Source organism: Urocitellus parryii, chromosome 2 (assembly GCF_045843805.1).
Source record: "Urocitellus parryii isolate mUroPar1 chromosome 2, mUroPar1.hap1, whole genome shotgun sequence".
Classification (NCBI taxonomy): Eukaryota; Metazoa; Chordata; class Mammalia; order Rodentia; family Sciuridae; genus Urocitellus; species Urocitellus parryii.
The window spans coordinates 122,616,080-122,633,534 of NC_135532.1; the positions used below are offsets into that span (position 1 = coordinate 122,616,080).

Genomic DNA, 17,455 nt, shown 5'->3' on the forward strand with positions numbered 1-17,455 from the left:
GGATCCGGATATAAGAAGACAGCCAGAATTGTACCTGAAGCTGTGAAGAAAACTAAGGAAGAAATCTTACTTTCATTTCATTCAGTGAATTTTCTTTTGTTTTTAATTTTTAGTGGAAGGCAGCTTTACCATTTTTAACACACTGTAGAGTATCATACAAAGTAAAGCATTTCAGTGTTATGTAAAACCATTATCATTGATCCAAATTTTTTTGCACATGAATAAAAAGGTGTCTAAGAACTTAGGAATAACATTCTTTTCACGACTCTATAAAAATAATCATGACGGATAAGTATTGCCTAATATTTACTCCATTGCCTCTTTTTGTGACCCAGCTATAAGGGTATTTCAGTGTTGGTAAGGATATCTTGATTGCTAGTGGTGGTATTAACAGTTTCTATCTCCAAAACAGAACCTTGTTGAATGTTTGCAAAGTTAAGTGTTGTTTTTTTTCTGCAGTAATCCAAACATTGTTCAGCTTCCACAGATGCTAACACTGTACTGCTGGAATAAATAACATTTTTATTTTGATGTACTTTAATATACTTGGCAAGTGGTCACTTCTCATAAGGCATTTGAAACATGCTGGACAAACAAAATTCTTCTCATGTGTTCTCTGTGCCTTTGTAATTCATCACTTTGAGTAAATCTTTGACCACGGAATATTTAGTTACACATAAAAGGGCGCTCTCCAGAATGCCAATGCACATGTGCCTTCAGATGTGAGGTTTTCCCGTAGACTTTGCCATATCCTGGTACATGACAGATATGTTGCTTCTTTTTCCCAGCATTGGTCCCTCTCCCATCACCTTCTTTACAGTTGGGATAGGTGCAAGCTACCCTCAGAAATATTTTTTCCTTCTTGATGTTGTTGGTCCCTTCTTTACCTGCTCTCTTAAGTGTATTAGGTTATTGGTGTTCAGTGAGGTTGTCACTCTTCAGGATTAGGTTCTTCCTTGAGCCTACTATTGCAGGAATGTCAGCATTCTCTCTGGATGTAGCTGGATTCTGGTGGAATCTATGGTTTATTATGACTGTGTATTTGGCAACTGAGTAGTGCTTAGACTAACCAGGATTGAAGTCAAAGCTCCACCTGCTGTGACTCGACCTAGCCCAAGTGTTTGAACAGACATCGACATTATTATTTTTGGCAGTAATATTCTGTATTTGCAAATTCTGCAAGTTCTGGACCCTTTGTACTTAGCATGTTTGCCAAATTATCTGTCCAGGAATCACTATCTGTGCCTGTATTAAAAAGGCTTCAGGATTCAGTCTCAGGTAAAAATTTTGCAAAGCCTGTTATATTTTGACCACTAGCTTGCACACCATGGCTTGTCTGTGGTATAAATCTTTGTATAATTTGAGCATGATTGGTTGGCTGCTGAGACTCGAAGCTGTAGATGGTATATAATAGGCTGTGCTGCAGAAACCTGCATATTTTGTCTTATGTTTCTTCAGAAACAGATAACTGGATAAAATTTCCCTAAAGATCTGAAGAATGGACTTTTCCACTAGAAGTAGTGAAGCTATTTGTGTCTTGTTGAAATGTACCTATACTATTTATTGTAATAGGCAACTGTGATGAGGAATATATTGGCACAAATAAATCTCTATCAGTCTTAGTTTCATTAATATCAGGAGAAACCAGCGTTAATCTTTTCTGAATGTGTAAAGTATCCATAGCTTCTCCTGTGTTTATCAAGTTTCCATTAGCAATTAATCACTGCAGTCACTAAGAATTGACCAGTAGTCCCAAGAGTTTAGATCAACCCTATTGATGAGTACCATGGTAATGGTTCCTGCAGACCAAGAGACACATTAGCAAGTACTTGAGTTTGATACAAAAAGATGAACCAGCAGTTGCAACTCCTCAAACCTGAACTTGACCATTCCACTGTGAGATTCTGGATATTAACAGGAGGTATTCCCAGGGCAAGTAAGGTTTGATTAGAGCCACGAATGATCTGAATTTGACTGCTTTCTTGACTTATACTCCATTATCTGAAGAGCCTGTAAAATTATTCTGAAATTTCTGTCTGTTGACTGAATCTGTTGTGTTACTTCATGTTGAACCCTGTACACTGTGCCTTTTGATAAATCTGATCCTGGTGCAACTGAAAATATTTGTTGTTTTGGCAAAATCTGAAGAGGAAGGACATAATATTCACTGTAAGTAGCAGCACTTGGAATCTATACTAGATTTATAACTTCATCTTTTAATTATAGTGTGTTTGGTATAAACTTCCATCTGTTTGGTGTTCCTCCCAATTTTACAGAAGCCAAATTACCTGTCACTCTAAGGGCTGTGGCAGGGGCCTGGGCTACACTAGCTGGTTCTTTTTTTTCTCATCTGCCAGTGAACTACCCCACTATATTCCCGTCTTGTTTTATTTTGCAATACTGGTTATTCTACCATTGAGACACGGTCTCAAGCCTTAATTTTTTGAAATTGTTCAGATGATCTCAAACCTGAATCCTCCTACTTGAGTTTCCCAAGTAGCTAGGACTATAGGCGAGTGTCACCAGGCACTATGGGCAGCATTTTCTTCAAGTAGTGGCCAGTAGAGCTAGCAGTGATGGCTAAGTGTCCTATGTGTGATTAGCCAATACATTTTTTTTTATCAGATAGACCTGGGGATTTGAGTGGTTATGACATTCATTGTCTGGATAACTTGGAAAAGTTTATAAACTCTCTAATCCTCTATAAAATGCACCATACATTTTTTAGTTCTATTATGGGCTTGTAATAAGAATTTGGTTAATATTACAAATATTAAATACTTAGAGGACCCATTATTCCCTGATGTAAGAGTAAGCCTGCTATATAATGAATACTTTTGAATAATTGCTCACTTTTTCTTTAGTATATGCTTTTCTTTATTATACATTTCATGGTATGGTATAGCCTTTTAAAATTTTGATACTGTTGATATATTTTTAAATAGGAGGTTAATATCATTTTATATCACAATAAAGAACATATATTTCATTACCCTGGAGCCAGCATTGGACACTTTTCCAATGTCTTTAATCTTTGCCAATCAGATCGTTGGAAAATAACATCTCATTATTTTAATTTGCATTTTAAAATGTTTATGTTTCTTTTTTAATAGTCTTTAAATAGTCTTATGGCCTTTATATATTTGGTAATATTTTATTAGTATGAGAGCTGTTAAAATGTATCATTTTAGAAAAAATATATTTATTAAATATAATATATGCATAAATATATACAACATATATGTTTTAAGTGTTTTCTGTAAGGTTGTTGATCTGTTTTCTGCACTGCTTTTTTTTACTATAGAAGATGCATTATTAAATATATGCTGATATTTTGATGCAGTTTTCTACTTTTTGGAAGAATTAAACTTTTTGGAATTTTAAGCTCAGCCTGAGGAGAAGACTTGGTTTTCACCCCTTTATTACTGAAAGGATATACAGATCAATACAGCTGATATGTTTTCAAATTATAGATATGAGGTCCTTGAAGTCCTGCTGGGGCTCTGAGGTAGGTTACTTGACAGACATAACTTGGCAAATCTCACAGAAGCTTATGAGTGTGTTTTTCAGAATTTAAGATATGTCATTTTCTGATTCCATGCACATTCAGTCCAAAAGTATTGAGAAAACTCTTGACTGTAAGGAAACACAAATTTGTACACAGTGTTGATGATCTTGCTGCTTCCTCGTGAAACACTGTGGTTGTATTAAATGAGATTCGAATGATGAAATGGTGTAGTCAAAGAAAGGTATCATGATCCTCACCACCAATTTCAGAAACAGAGATGAAAACTGAAATATGCTGCCTAAAGTCTGATTCAGAGTGAAATGGCATCTGTCTCTGCCATAGCTTTTACCTGTCATCTTTCATTGGCCAAGTGAAGATGCTGCAAATGAAAGTATTTGGGGCCACTGCAATGATAGAGAATTTTTTAGAAACCATTTTTTTTAATAGTATGGTTGAACCTGCTTTAACCTGGCTGGTTTCTTGCTATCACTTTGTCCATCAAGGTATTTGACAAGATGGTACTTTAGTTATTTAAAGTCACCTGACACTGCCTTGTTAAACTTTTCTCATCACTGCTGTTCAAACTGTCTATTTCAGGTATGTCTATTGATATAAAATTCTGGAAGCAACCTTATCTTCTTACTAAATTGGTCCCTAAAAACAGTGTATATTTCCCCAAATTTCTATTAATATTTGAATACATTCTGCTTGCCATCTGACATTTTTCTCTAACATGAGAATTACTAAGCTTAAGTTAAGTCTTAAGTATTTTCATGTGGCCCACAGATAGCCTTGGATGCTGATAACCTGCTTCAATGCACACTGCAAACTTGCAAAGAAAGCAAATCAAAGTAAACAATATTTCTCTTGTCAATTGAGATGCATAGAAAACCTTGACAATGGTTTCAGTGTACAAGGAAATAAAAATCACTGATATCATGACTAAGCAAAACCTACTAATAAGCAAGAACACTGAGTTTAATGCTGATAAAAATTTCTCACTTGAAGTAGTTGTAGTTTACAATTTATTAAAGGTAAACCATTGCCTTTTTATTATCTACTCAAAATTTTATTATCTGTTCAATATACTGCATTAGGGTTTGTGGTGAGAGTGGATATATTTTATAGTTTCATAAATTCTTCTGGTTTTATTTGTCAATATTTACTATTTTGAGATGTAATATTTTTATTGGCCTAGTGCAATTAGCTTTCAACAAAGTTCTTAAATTATAATCTGTGCTGCAATAAAAGGACTAAGATTTTATTGTTGCTTTCTCCTCTACTAAGTTTACTCAACATTTAAATACATGACATCTACAAATTCTTTGAACAAAATTATGTGATTCAGAACAATTTTTTGTGTTTGACACGTAATTTGTACCTGGGGGTTATTTATATTTTTGAAATTTGAACAACTGTCTCTCATATTTCACTAACTAGTTGTTATAGACTTGTATAGGAGGGAAAAAATCATCTATGAAAATAACAGTGACATCAGGGGTCAGCCAACTATGGCCTCTGGGTTAAATGCAGCCCAGTGCCTATTATAAAGTTGTATGGGCACACAGTCAAACTCATTAGCTTTTGCATTTTCTATGGCTGCTTTTATGCTACTTTGGGAGAATTAAGTAGTTATGACAGACATCTATTGCCCACAAAATTAAATTCTATCTTATTTGGACCTGGAGAAAAAGTTTACTAGTCTCTGAGCTTGATTATTTTTTGAAGGCTGACTCACATGACCATCAAATATTTTATTTTTGATATACTGTCTTCTGTTTATTCATAAACACACTCTATTTTTTAAATACACTATACTCACATGATATAAAATTCAATAGAGAGTACAGTGAAAATTAAGCCTTTCTTCCATGTACTTGTCTTTGAGTTCTCCCCCTGAAAGGCCATCATTTCATTTTAGAAATATTCTATATTAATTTTATGTAATATGATTATAATTCACATTTTTTTACACTGATTAAACATTCTTTTCAGAATTTCACTATTTTTAAAAACTCTGTATCTTGCAGAATCACAATTGTACATGCAGAGCGGCATTTTATTTTTAGTTACTAATATTATTTCATTTCAAAAATTATAATTTAGGTAGTACCTTATTAATGAACTTTATAACCAGTTTTGCTATTATAACATTTTTGGATAGGCTAGTATATGTTTCTGTGGACATGTGCAAATATATCTGTATGATAATTTCCTGATACTAAAATATGCTTTAAATGTTTTTGGTTCTTGTTGCCAAACTCTCCTACACAGAGGGAACACTGATTTACATCCCTAATTAGAAAGATGTAAGCATGCCTATTAACACATACATATACTAACATAGTGTTTTATTTGTTCTCAAACTTTTGGCTATTTTCTGTTTGAGAAAAAAAAATGTATCTCATTGTTTCAGTCTGCTTTTCTGTCACTGTGACCAAAATGCTTGACAAGAACAACTTGGAGGAGGAAAGGTTTGTTTAGGGTTCACTGCTTTGGAGGTTTCAGTTCTTAGACTGCAGACTCTATTGCTCTGGGCCCAAGATGAGGCAGCACATAATTGAGGGAAGGGCCCAGAGGAGAAAAGCTATTCAGCTGATGATTGGGTCTGGAATGAAGAAGGGGCAAGAAGGAGAGTGAGAGCACCTGGGAGAAGGAATTGCAAGGCAGATGTACACTTGCAGGACATGTTCCCCAGTGACCTACCTCCCAGCGGATGTTTGAAACCACAGATAGTATTGAAACTATGTATGGTGTGCTTTATTTTCTCTCCAACCATGCCTTCTCACCTGTCTATAGTTACAACCTAGCCATTCAAACTAGGATGGACAGATTAGATTCTAGCTCTAATAATCTAATTATCTCATCTCTGAATATTCCTGCATTAAAGTGAGCTTTTGGAGAACAACTCATATGAAAACAACAACACTTATTTTGGTTTTAATGTATTCATATCTTGTTATGAATGAGATTTAGCATATTTTTATTTATTTACTAATTGTCATGCTGGGGATTGAACCCAGAACCTTGTGCATGACCCCAAACCACTAGCATTAATTAATATATTACAAGACATATATAGTAGTCACCTTTATATGCAGGGAATATGTTCCAAGACTCCTAGTGGATGTTTGAAACCACCACAGATAGTACTGAAACTACATATGCTATGCTGTTTACTAAGCATACAACCTATAATTAATTTTAATTTATAAACTAGTCACAGTGAAAGATAAACAATAATGAATAACATTAAAATAGAGTGACTACAACAATATACTATGAAAAATCTTATTTAAAACTTAAAAATTGGGCTGGGATTGTGGCTCAGTGGCAGAGTGCCTGCCATGCATATGTGAGGCACTGGGTTTGATTCTCAGCACCACATAAAAATGAATACACAAAATAAAGATATTGTGTCCATGTATAACTAAAAAAAAATTTTAAAAAACCTTAAGAATTGTTTGTTTCTAGAACTTTTCATTTAGCATTTTCTGACCAAGGTTGCCTGCGGATCAGTCAAACTGAAAAGTGAAATCAAGGATTGGGTGGTGGTGGGAGAAACATTGTGTTACCTTTCTTGTGATTCGTAAGTTTATGCTGCCAAATCTATTAGAATCAAGGAGATTTATGTGCTGTTATCAGCCCCTTTCTCTCCCTCAGCTTTAACAAACAAATGCATGCTTTGCTCCTAGAAGTAGGTGGGTTAGCTACCTTCATCTCTATCACTTTAAGTGGACTGTTTTTGAGCTTCAGAACTGGGGGAGCATTATGTTTAATTTCCTGTCATAATTTTGTTCTTGTATGAAATACATAACCTTTCTTTTGGGGACATGCAATTTAATATATTCCTATCCACAATTATTAGAAAAGAGAGGATAGCTTTCAATAAATGACAGCAAATTTAAACATTTTTATCATAGAACTATTTCTTTGGACAAATATCTAATGCACATATCTAACTATATGAAACAAATTTGTTTTTAAAATGAATTTTAGAAGAAACTACTTAAGATCTTGTCAAGTTGAATACCATAAACTCCTTATCACCTTTAAAAAGCTCAAATAAATCCTTAGAAGAGGATTAGGGCTCCACTGTGAGCCCTGAGGAGATTTTCACCATAACTAGCCATGGTAAGACTTTGGTGAGTGACTCTATTAACTCCAGATTGAGTTTGACATCTAGGAAGACCATGTAACTTACCCTAATTACTAGGAAAAATACTCAAGCTTTTTAGACCTAAGATAACTTACTGATTATAAGCAGGTTATGCTGACTAATTTGGTCAGAAATACTGTGCTCAGACATACCAATGTAAAACTAAACATTTGTTGCAGATTTTGCACATTAGTTTTAATTATTCAATTATACAGATGTATAATTTGCATCCCATTTATACTGAAGGATTCATCATGGACACTGCTTAAAATTGGACTATGTAGAGTTGGGTCTAATGGAACAAGGGTGGATCTTTAACTTTGGAAGGTTTTCTGCAGGCTCAGAAGCTTTAAGGTGAATGTGATACTTCTTTTCAGTCTCAATTTTTCTTGGAAAAAATGTTAAATGTATTATAAAGGTATATATTTAAATGTATTATAAAGGTATATAAGTTAAATGTATTATAAAGGTAAATTTAATTAATGTAAAATTGCATATTGCATGTGTGTATATATATATATATATATATATGTGTGTGTGTGTCTATACATGACCTACTTATACCACTTAACATTTTTCCATACATACATATATATGTATATAGATGTACATGTATATATACACATATATGTATAAATATGTACTATATGTGTATGTATATGAGAAAATACTGGAATTCTTTTATATATATATATATATATATATATATATATGGAAGTTATTTTCATATATATATGAAAATAACTGTAAAAATGTTAACTGGTGTATCTAGGTCATGGATTCTCATCTGGGCCAGTGTTTCCTTTAAGAGAAGTGGATAATCATTCTTGAGAGACATATAAAATATAGGTATGTATAGAGTACACAAGCAGATATACAGTATATCCACAGTCATAAAATTTCACTGGATGGGGATTGGCAATTAGGAAATAGTTATGTTAAAATTCTTCTTAGGATGGCAGTATTAAAAAAGAGTTTGAAAACAAATAATGAAGGGCATATTCATGATTATTGTACTATTCTGGTAACTTTTCTGAAGGATTGAAATGGTAGGCCCTGGTCCTAATAAAAAATATTTCCACTTGTTTCTTCCTTGGATAGTACTGGATAGTATCAAATAATCTAGGTGTAATTTACACATGTGTAAACATTTTAAAACTGGCTTTATTATAAGCCAAACAGCAAACTCCTTTTGGACCAATCTGGTTGCTGGTTGCTTTGATGGCCTAGAGAGACAAATAAGGACAGAGGAGCAAAAGTGAGAAATTACAAGATGGGTGCCATGACTGGCAACCTAGTACATACCCTGCAGTGGAGCCCAGACAACCTGAGCCATGCATTCTGGCTGATGGAGTAAACTTTTGATTTTACACTGAAAAAATTATTTTCTACAGATTAGTTCAACTTCTTGCTGCAATGGCACCCAAATATGTATGTTATGTTAAACATGTATGATTATGCCAAAGGTCCTCTTCATCCTATAATGTTTTTTTGTTTGATATAGTTGTAGCCTAAATTCTTTATTTGTGACTGAGTTTGTGTGTGTGTGTGTGTGTGTGTGTGTGTGTGTATGTGTTGTGGTTTTTAAAGCAACCTTTGTTCACTTCCTTAAAGTATAATTTAAAAAAAATTTTCAGTTTGTAGTAACATTTGGGGATGAAAAGGAAACACTTCAGAGTATACTTGAAAAGTTATTAAAAATAAAACAGATAATGAGAATAAATTCGTGGCAGCAGGAGATCAGCAAGGGTGAAACAGACCTGGCATCATTCCTCAAAGTCCTCAGAATTAGCTCTAAAGTGGTAAGTGTGTTAGCAACCAGCCACCCGTAACAGCAGAATAAAAATTTCAGATAAAGGGGAGTATATTTTAAAATTCAAGTATGAAATTATCATCACAGAAACACAGATGAGCCCAATCTATGTATCTACATTACATTTGTAAAAATGTATCAAATATATGGGTCTATGACATTTTCAGTGACATTTGCAAATCACAAAAAAATTTGGAAGGAAAATCTTAGAAAAAGAGGAATATCTTGGCCAGAAAGAATATCAAAGAAAGTCCAAATAGTGGAATAAAGGTATTTTTAAAATCCTATAGTCAGTTTTAGTATCACCTTAAAAGGTATCTCTCCTGTGATAGGAATCACTGTGTGATAGAAATGGCTGAATCTATTTTGGATCAAAACCAGGCAGCCAAACTAAAAAAAAATGTTCCCTTACAAAGTACCACCTATTCTAGTGTGTTGAAAAGGCATACTTTCAACGCTGATTGAGAGACTCAGGCTCAGTTGGTTGGATAAAAGCAAGGATAATAATAGTTTGGCTTATTTTTAAAATTTGGCTGTGTTTGCTATATTTATCATGAAACTTCTGAAGAAAGGTTATTTTGTAAAGTGCTTTGTAGATAAAAAATTTTCAGTAAGAGGAGTTTAATAAAACTGTCCAGGCATGTGTACAGATGGGCCAAATTTATTAAGGAAAAGAATGCATCAGAAACTCTGAATACACTGATAGCAACCTCAGTCTGCCTTCTGTACTTTTCACTATGAACCAAATTGATGGGTGGATGAGAGGATGAAAATTACATTTTGGCAAAAAAAAGTTATTTGATTGCTGAACTTTTGGGCAACTTTATAAATTTAAAGCTACTCCCCCCCCCCCCAGTGGAAAAGAAAAGGTAAGCCAAAGTCTGAAGAAAAGATGACTAAAATGAATGAATCTACTATTTAATTTAATGTAACTGAAAATATCAACAGCAATTGTTAAAAAGTTTTCTGCAAGAATAAAAGAAGTTTAAGAGTTAGATGCAGATAGTTAATTATGGGAACCATGAATTATTTGAGATCCCAGAGTTGCAGTGAAAATTAATGGAGTTAATGAATACAAAATTAGATGCCCAACACAAAGCAGGCATTCAAAAAAGATAGGTTGTTCCTCTTATACATGTTGAAAAATAAAGCATTAGTGAAATAAGAAACATAATTATTCACCTTCAGTGAAAATATCATAGCATGAGTACTATTTTGCTGTCCCCCCCACCTCCTCGAAGTAAAAGAACATCCAGTAGATATGAGTTACCTGGCTCCTTGGTAGCTAAAAAGATAAAAATTTCCATTACTGGTAGCTAAAAAGTTGTGTGCTGTATAGATAGTGGCATGCTAGAACCATCTTTTCTTGACTTGCAAGAATCAATTGTAAAGTTTTCAGAAATTTTTGTAAGCTGTTTGGTATCACATTGGCAGACTGAAATATGTCATGGTGGGAATCTTTATACCATGGAAATGAGCAAACCGTATAACTCAGGGTTTTTTTTCTATTGTATAGAACTGGTTGCTAAAAATTTGCTAGTTTACTATGCACGTACAGCCTCTTGGGCAAATTCTAGAGTTCTCAAACTTAGCATCTAGCAGTTAAAAAGCAGGTTATTACTTTTATTCTTATATTTATAAATAAGAGTTTTAAAAAAATATAATATCAAGTAGGAGAAAATAAATCAGATACTAAATCTGACATATGGTGCCTCTTTCAACAATTTAGCCCATTTAAAATGACTTCATAAGTGTAATATTAAATGTAAATTATTTAAAATGTTTAAGTTTTTAATTCAAAGAAGTGTGTATTAATTACAGTGTGAGAGCTAAATATTTATATAAATACCTAAGCTAAAATGAAGTATTTCAAAAAATGTTTTGAATTATGAGTGGATCGATAGTAGTTTTACCTTTTCAACTGTTGAAAGGAACTTCACATACATCATAGCCTCTCTTAGCAAATCATCACACATCGTGGGAAAATCATAAAACAACTCTAAAACATGATTAGCACATTCACTGGCGGGAACAAGTTGAAGTTGGGTAAGGCTGATTGCCTAGTACAAGAGGGGGATGGCTTAAGCCAAAAGGGGAGTACGTGCTGAACTACATGGTTTCCCAACATATTATCAACCACCATAAACTACTGGGAAGGTCATCTGGCATCCCAGGTATTTCCCTGTCTCATGCTGATTGGTGGTTGCCAGGGAGTTTGCTATGGGTCCTCACCTAGCCTGACTGAGTCAGGGACACCTAGTGCAGCAGATCTCTCCTGTTATTTGTAGATAAACAACTCAGCAGGGTGGGTATGTGCCTAGGAGTGCTCTGTGGGTCTTTCCAAGGACAAGGGTCACGCCCCCTTCCTTGGACAAGCTTTGCTCTGAGGTAGAGGCTGGCTTTTCATAAATTGTCAGGTTTCTTCAGAGAAACAGAACAAATAACACACACACACACACATACACACAAGCATATGCAACACACACACAACAAAATATATTTATTATGGAAGTTGATTCATATAATTAAAGATGATAGGGTAAGTCCTGGATCAAAAGCTAGAGGCACCCAAAAAAAGGATGAATGTCCAGCTCAAACAGAGAAGGTCAATTCTGTCCTTCCTCAGCTTTTTTGTTCTACTCAGGCCCTCAATGGATTGGATGTCCACCCACATTGGTGAAGACAATGTTATTTACTCTCATAACCTATTCAAATATCTTCCAGAAGTGATAATGTTTATATTTATGCCAGTCAAGTGAAACACCATGACAGAATGATGTGTCACTGAGGGAGATTGGGAGAACAATTCACACACAGTAGGTAGGGAAGAACACAATGAGGATGTGACATTCACACCAAGTTATGGATGATAGGAAGGAACTAGTCTTTTTAAAATTTTGGGGCAAAGAATTGCAGGCAGTATAACTGTGAAAAGTCCTAGGCAGGAATGAAATAGATGTTATTAAAGACGACCAGGGTGGCTGAAGACAGAGAAGATCAGATTGCTGGATCATAGGCGTTGGCAGGCTCCTTGTAAGTAAAGGACTGTTTTTATCAGGGAGGTGTAAGTGACTGGAGGATATTAAGTGGAGGATGACGTGACTGTATTTGCCTTTTGGAAAGATGTCTTTAGTTGATATACAGAGAATTAACTCCATGTGTGTGTGTGTGTGTGTGTGTGTGTGTGTGTGTGTGTACATGTGCATGAATGTGTAGAGGTGCTCAAAAATGGAAGCTGTAAAGTTAGCAAGGAGGCTACTGTAGGAATCCTAGGAAAAATGAAAAGTGGGTTAGACCAGGGTGGCATCAATGGGGAGGGAAGGAAATAGGTCTGGTTATTATTCGGAGCCAAAATTGCAAGAACTTAGGGTGTATATGTGTGTGTGTGTGTGTGTGTGTGTGTGTGTGTGTGTGTGTGTGTGCATGTGTGCATGTGTGGGCATGGGAGGGTAGGGACACAACTCAAGGAGAGGCAGTGAGACTGAAATTACAGAATCTTACTAGGTTTTTGGTGTCATGAATTGGGTGAACTATGTGAAATGAAAATGACTAGGGAAAGACTGGATGTGGTGTGTGTGAGAATGTGTGTCTGTATGGAGGTGTACGTCAATATTTTTCACTTGAGTATGTTTCATTTGAGGAATGTATTAAACATTCAGAAGGAAATGTAATCAGTTGTATATATAAATTTTTGGAGCTTGGTGGTAAGGCCAGGCATAGAGATCTGTATGTAGGAATATTTGACACAGAGCAGGTATACAAAGTCATGGCACTGGGTAGGACAATTTCTGGAGAAACCATGCATAGAGCATGCTCAGGTGTTATGATCATTTTCTAACCAGAGAGAAACAGGATTGGGCTTAGGGTTTAGGCTGAGACAGTGAAAAGAATTCCCTAAGGTGCTAAAAGGAAGTTCCTTAAATTACTCAATCTAACCAAGTTTACAAAAGTTTTAATGACAAAATTATATTTTGTTTTCAACTGTGCACTTCTCCTGTATCTTTGAGAGTATGGAATTCATGGTGAACTGTATTGGAAAGCTGTGATTATCAAATTTTCAAAACCATGGTCACATGGGAGTTTCAAAAGATCCTTAGTGCCCTTAGCTTATAAACTATTACTTTCCAGTGGATTATATCTTTGTAAAAAAAAATCACTGGAGAGAAAGAAAATAAATTGTAGTAAATATGTTGCTAGCAACATATATGAAGCATTTCTTTAATACTATTTTATTTTACAGAAAAATTCTCTGTATACTTGAATACAATCTGTAATCTTGATATAAGTCAGTAAGTTGAAAATTAAAAGTCCTCTAGGAAACAAATTGCTTTTATAAAATTCTAGCTTTTTACTAGTAAGTGGTACAAACAGTTTTTATTTAAAGTTATGAAAGTGACTGTCACTTATATGTTAAGCACCTAAAATGGGATTTAAGATTTTCACTAAGGAAATCTCTCATCTAGGGAAGGGCATTGGGCTTCCCAGCCTGCATTAGGTTGTGGTGCAGAACCACGTTCCTTCCTTATATTGTAGGGTTCATAGGAAAACGTTCTTTTGTAATGCTTGCCCTCTGGACAAATGTTAACTTGTAATGAGAATGTCTTCTTTTGGCTTCATAATCATTTGTAAGATATTTGAAGTTGTCCATTCTATAAGCATGAAGACGCAAATTTGTTTTAATGCTATGCATAAATGATAAGGCTTTGGTTGTTTTTTGTGGAGTGTTTTGAGATTTATAGTTTACGTGGACATAGACCTTGATTCCCTGGTCTCTTAAAACTTGTTTTTTTGGTATCCCAGTTTGTCAAAACTCTTATTTCCTCTGTTGATGTAGGACTTGTGGAAGAGTTTACTGTTCTCTGAAGCTACCAGGATGATGTCCACCTCTTACCCATGTGCCATCCATGTGTACTATGCTCTGCCCAGGTCACTCTGGGATTTGGAATTTCTTTTCTATTTCCCTGTGAAAAAGGTTGAAGGGATAAAGTGCTTAAATTTTTAAGGAAACTGGCATTGAAATTTTCTTTTTACCAAAATGTCTGGTAAATATGTATTTTTATACAGTTTCTGCTTTATGAAATAAAATAGTTCTTAGTTTCAACTTTGTAACATAGAAAATTTGGCTTCAAATAGGTTAAGTCATTGCCCAAACAGGGTTGAGCTTTCTAAACAAAACTCTATACAGAGAATTAAGATTGAGCAATTTACATGCCGAAGAGGGGAGAGAGAACACAGAGACCAAAGTTATAAATGAACAAACAAAACTTTTAATGTTTTCAGTATTCATTAAAATTAACGTGGATGAAATAAGTAAAACAAGTAATGAGGCAATGAAGCAATTTTAACACAGTGAGTAAGAACTAGAACTGACCCATTTTCAGTACCTTATTTTGGTTCCAAGAAATTTATAGGGTTTCCTTTATGCTTGAGTTTTTATTTTTCATGATACTGGGAACAAAAACCAGGAGCACTTTGCCCCTGAGCTACATCCCCAGTCCTTTTAATTTTATTTTGAGACAAAATCTTACTAAGTTTCCCAGTTACCCTTGAACTTGGAATCCACTTTCCTCAGTCTCCTGAGTCACTGGGATTATAGGCATGTGCTACTGAACCCAGCTTCTATGTGATTTTACTATGATCCTTATTGGTGAATTTTCATATATTGTAGAAATATGTATATTTAGAGGCATGTATGTGTGTGTGTGTGTGTGTGTGTGTGTTGCTGCATTAATTCTTCTCATATGGATTTTTGATTCAATTTTTAATTTCAGTATCTTGGGCTCTTTAATGATTTCAGATATCAATTAAAAATTGATGTTGAAGATTGGAAAAAAACTTAGAGATTTTAATTTATTTGACATTGTTGGGACATTCAGTGAAAAACCATAGTCTTAATTCTGTTTATGGTCATTTCAAGTTAACCTATAAAACTTTTCATTTCTTTTTCTTTAACAGGGATCAGCTCATTCATTCCAGGGTGGGTGTTTCAGAGCTTTGCAGGCCTTCACAGAAAAATCCCTTTAGCTTATTATTCCTCTCTATCTTTTCCCTTCTAGCCCCTCATTCCTGAATGTCTTCAATTATCTCCAAAAGAAGAATGAAATTTTGGGTCCTGGAATAAAAGTTTACAAGCTTAAGAAAAATTTATACACAGAAATAATCCTATTTATATAACATTTTGTAGTTGAAGAGAGATATAAAGGGCTTTGGAGTTCAAAAGACTTAGATTGGAGGAATGACTGTGTCCTTGGGAAATTTATTTCTCAGTCCTCCAGTTTCTTTGAACAGTACACACACAAAATGAGTTAATACATAAAGAATGCTGAACACACTGCCTGACATATTACGTTTAATAAGCTACTACTAATAATTTCTATAAATATTATTACAGGTATATGAGAATTTAAGTGATGATGGTTTGGGTATGAGGTGTACTCCCAAAGCTCCTATTAATGCAGGAATATTTGAGGTGAAATAATTACATTATGGGAGTTGTAACTGGTCCATCCTAGTTTGAATGGATGAACTGGGTTTAACTGCAGGCCAGTGGAACATGGTTGGAGGAGGTGGTCCAATGGGAGTGTGCCCTGGAAGGGTTCATCTTCCTTGTGGTCCCTTCTGCTCTTTGCTTCTTAGCTTCCATGAGCTGAACAGTTTCCCTCTGCCACATACTTCTACCATGATGAATCACCTCACCGTGGGCCCAGAGCCTTGGAGTTGGTTATACATGAACTTAACTTCAGAAACTGTGAACCAAAATAAACATTTCATCCTCTAAGTTGTTCTTGTTGGGTATTTTGGTCACGGTGAGGAAAAGTGGACTAACACAGTAAACATTTAGAAAGATACACTTTCTTTTGCAATGAGTCACTTTTGTATCATGAAATTTCTGTTAATGAAATTCTAGGCACTATCACCTTATGTCATACCAGTTATCAAGACTTTAGTATAAAGTGGTCATTGTGGTAAGTGATTGGCCACTATGGTCACTTACAATATGAGTATTCAGTTGAAGGATTTTAAATGATCAATGTGTGGTGGGGACAAGAGGCAATTCAAGGGAACAACATTACTGAAATGGCAAAAAAAAGTGGGAAAAGAGCATTTCTTCTAAGTTGTGATTGCTAAGTTTTGAAGGATTCTAACAGGTAGTTGTTTAAAACCAAATGTAAGTCTGGTGAAAAAATAGGTTTACTAGTCATGAATGCTGTGGTTTAAGGATGTGAAATAATCACACCTGTAGAAGAGGATCAATACTACTGGTACAGGTGAATTATAGAACTTTCCATGAACCCAAAGGTAGATTGGGCTTTCCATTTTAACCCTATGACTGAATATTTCATCTAGTCCCAGATCTGGTTGCAGACTACTTGTAGGTCTTTCTTGACAGTGGCAATATTCTACCATTCTGCTTACCATTGGAGCAGATATCAAGAGGAGAACAAATACTTCTTATAGGCTTGCAGAAAGATTAGAAAGGGAGAGAAATAGAGAGAATGAATTCCAGAAGACACCACCTTTTATCAATAGAAACCAGAAAGCATCTCTTTTTATGGACAGAGGGATCTTTAAGGGAAGAGAAGCCGGGTGGGGTCAGGGGGGGGGGAGACAGAGAGAGAGAGATCCCTTATGACAATGCTACTTGGTAAGAACTGTTTTCAGTTGCTGTGTATCATTTTATGGCTGCTTCCAATGTTGTCTTTGAATAATTCTTGACAGAATTAATTTATGAGAATGATTTTTAGCTGATAGTTTCCTAAGTTCTGGGGATGAAGAGAACATGGCTTGGTACATTTGGGGTGAAGTTTAAGATGATCAGAGTATGGGAAGTACAGTTTAAGTTAATTGAGGAGTGTTCAAGAGATAGAGAATAGTGGCATACCTATGTCTATTTTAGTAGAATGGCTTCTCTGACAACTTTTTTGTTTTATTGACCAATGGTACATATATGTTTTATATAACTTTTCTTTCTGGG

At 34.9% G+C, this 17,455-nt stretch overlaps 1 pseudogene; it reads right to left on the reverse strand.

Moving 5' to 3' along the window:
• Positions 1-335: 335 nt before the first annotated feature.
• The window catches only part of LOC113175992 (transcription factor Sp3 pseudogene), a 59,401-nt pseudogene continuing 42,281 nt past the window's right edge, over positions 336-17,455 (reverse strand).